This window comes from Apis dorsata, unplaced genomic scaffold (genome assembly GCF_000469605.1).
Source record: "Apis dorsata unplaced genomic scaffold, Apis dorsata 1.3 scaffold_73, whole genome shotgun sequence".
In the NCBI taxonomy this organism is placed as follows: domain Eukaryota; kingdom Metazoa; phylum Arthropoda; class Insecta; order Hymenoptera; family Apidae; genus Apis; species Apis dorsata.
In genome coordinates, this window is record NW_006263371.1 from 905032 (window position 1) to 908435 (window position 3404).

The 3404-nt window shown below is 35.5% G+C and overlaps 1 protein-coding gene across 5 annotated transcripts in view; it reads left to right on the forward strand.

Moving 5' to 3' along the window:
• Positions 1-3404, forward strand: part of LOC102680558 (polypyrimidine tract-binding protein 2) — a 503794-nt gene that overhangs the window by 77264 nt on the left and 423126 nt on the right. The window lies entirely within an intron of this gene.

Below are 3404 nucleotides of genomic sequence, written 5' to 3' on the forward strand. Positions count from 1 at the left end.
CATATATATTTCTAGAAAAAAAAATATATATATATCAGAATGGATTAATTGTGAGAAGTAATAAAATTAACAAAGAGATAATATCATGAAATAAAAGATATATAGTATCATATATATTTCTAGAAAAAAAAATATATATATATCAGAATGGATTAATTGTGAGAAGTAATAAAATTAACAAAGAGATAATATCATGAAATAAAAGATATATAGTATTATATATATTTATATATATAAGTATAATATATATATCATATATATTTGTACAAAAAAAAATATATATCAGAATGGATTAATTGTGAAAAGTAATAAAATTAACAAAAAGATAATACTGTGAAATAAAAGGTATGTATATATAGTATGTATATATAGTATATAATAATATAATGTATTTATAATATGTATATATAATATTATATATATTTGTAGAAAAAAAAACATATCAGAATGGATTAATTGTGAGAAATAATAAAATTAACAAAGAGATAATATCGTAAAATAAAAGATATATAAAAGTATCATATATATTTGTAGAAAAAAAAAAAATATATCAGAATGGATTAATTGTAAGAAATAATAAAATTAACAAAGGGATAACGCGAAATATTAATACACGCAAGGCAAGAAGATAGAAGAAACCCATTCATCGACTTCCAACCAACGCACTAATTACATCATGTTCATCAACGTGGAGTTTCTATAAAAGAGGGAATAAGACCTCATCGAAGACGCGGCTCGATTTTCCCGGAGTTTTACTAATTACACGCGTACCTGTCGGTGTTGCGGCGATGCTCGTCGAATCCGCGAATACCTCATTATCGCGAGACACGAACAGCATCCGGATTCCGCGAACTGGAAACTTGGAAAGCCGCGGCAATTTCGTTCGTTACTCACCGTGGAACACCGTGGTCCCTAGTGATAATGATTGTGCGGCTGCATTACGATTCTTTGGATAAAAGCCGGATGGGAAGACGACGATGATTTTCCCCAAGTTATTCCCCAAGTTATATACAGAGGCGAGCAAGAATCTTCGATAATCTTGGAAAACACATTGATGATGCTAGAGATTAGAGTTAAATAAAATTACCGATTTTTCTTTTCAAAAAAAAAAAAAAAAAAGAAAAATTCATTATTCGACGAATAAGAAGAAAGAAACGAATCTAAAAAAATTATTCGAATCGTTCTTCCAAGATTCGTCTATGCGCTCTTAGTTAGAAGAGTAAAAGGATGTTTCTTCCTTGTTCTTCTGAAAAGAGAAAAAAAGGGAAAAAAATTCTAGATCAATAATACGGGCACGGGTCTCTGTTTTTCTCGTCGTACGTTGTTTGGTCTCAGCAGGAGCGGACGTAGAATCGAGAAGTACAGGGAGGGAGGAGAGGGTTGGTGTTATTTTTTGAACGGGCCAGGTGAGGAACAAAGGGACGATCGGTCGGCGAAGGCGCGAGGAAAAACAGGTAATGGCGGATACTCGAGGCGAAACAAGGCGGGAGGGCCGCAGAGGTGGCGCCACCGTTGATTGACCATTTGCATAGACAAATAAGTTCCGGGGGCTGTGCGACGAACGGCTGTTTACCCAGCAGTCGAATAATCGTTTTCGAAGCGATTTCGAGCCCCCTCTGTCCAAGTGTACGAGGACAAACACGGCCAAGTACCCTTTCGAAAATTTAGTGGGGCGCGAATCGCGGGCTACAACGTGTCGATTTCCAGCCAGAGCTTCGTCGTCCATTTCCGTTCACAATCGTTCCCCTCCCCTCCCCACTCCATCCCCGGATACGTTCGAATTGTTAAACAATTTTTTCACCACTCATTCATGGAATGAGTATCGTTCAACAAAGGAAATGGATACATGAAATAGTTCGAGAGGTTTTTTCGACTCGTTTGTTGATTTTTCTTTTCAGGGGGGAGGGGGAAGGGATTCAGGTTTTTGTCATCGATGCTTTTTCTTTTCTTCTTCTTCTTCTTCTTCTTCCTCTTGTTCAATCGAATTGTACATTAGGGGAAATTAGTTTCTTTTCTTTTCTTTTTTTTTTTTTTTAACACGAAACATTTTATTAGCGAAATTTTAAACGTTTGGAAAGAGTTTGAGAATCACTGTTGACAAATTACTTATCGAATTTGCTGATATAGGAGTTTAAAAATTTATAACTTTGAAATTTAGAGCAGAGTAATCAAATGCTATTATCTTCAAGGCTCCTCTAGAGATTCTCTGGTATTATCTCTGGTAAACAAAATTTTGACGTGATTTATCAATCGCGAAAATAATTTCTGTTGCCATTTCAAAATTTAATCGAGACACACTCGTGAAAATGGTATTTCAGTAAAAGTAAGAAAATCGATTTTAAGATTCTTCGAAATTATTATTATTATTATTATTATTCCAACAGGTTGGGGAGGGATTTTTCACGCAACTCTTGGAAATTGTATAAAATCACGTGGAAGAAACTGTAAAATTTGCATCTGACTAAACTTCCCGAATACAAAGTGTTCCGAATTTCCGTATAAATCAACAGTTGTTGGAACAACTTTCGTTTAACAACCGGAGGCAGGAAATGGTCGAAGTTAGTCTCGGTTGCTCGCAGCAGAAAATATTCCGCGGTACGAATCGTTTAAAATCTTGCTGCACAAAAGCCATAATTCTCTTCTCTCTCTCTCCCTCTTTCTCTCTTTCTCTCTCTCTCTCTCTCTCTCTCTGCCTAATTAAAATTCCACGCCGTGATCTAGTTTTTTATTTACAAAACAATTCCTTGTCTTTCGACGTAAGAAGAAGCTTTGTGATTGTTTCGTAATTTTTTCTTTTTTTTCTTTTTTTTTTTTCATTCCTCTCCTTTCCTATGCCTATAAAAAGCAAAGATCGATTCCATTGAAAAATATACGCACGCTCTTTCAAATTTTAACCTCCTTCGAAAAATCGAAAAATCGAAAAATCGATCCTCCTTCCATCCTTTCTTTCATCCCTTTTTTCAAAATTATATGCAAGTATAAATAGAAGAAAAATAAATTTCTGGGAACGAAAAAAAAAAAGAAAAATAAAACGAAACGTTCGAGACGTTCGCCTCAATTTGCCGGAAACGACCAACGACAGAGAGATGGAGGGAGAGTGGAGGGGGAGAGGGAAAGAACAAGAGGGGCTGCAGCGTGATTAATTTCCCCGAGCGCGGGATACGAATATTTTATGCACGCGGTTTCAACTTCTCCGCGCTTAATTTTCACAGGATTCCATTATATTTTTCGTAGGCCCTCGTCGATCCACTGGGAAGGATCCTCGCCGCTCGTGATTATGATCTTCCTCTCTACATACGTTATTCACGTTCGTTCTTCCAAGAAATGTTCTTCTTTCCGTTTCGTAGCTGACAATATTTTTGAGAATATTTCGTTGCAAGATTTTTTTTTTTTTTTTTTTTAGT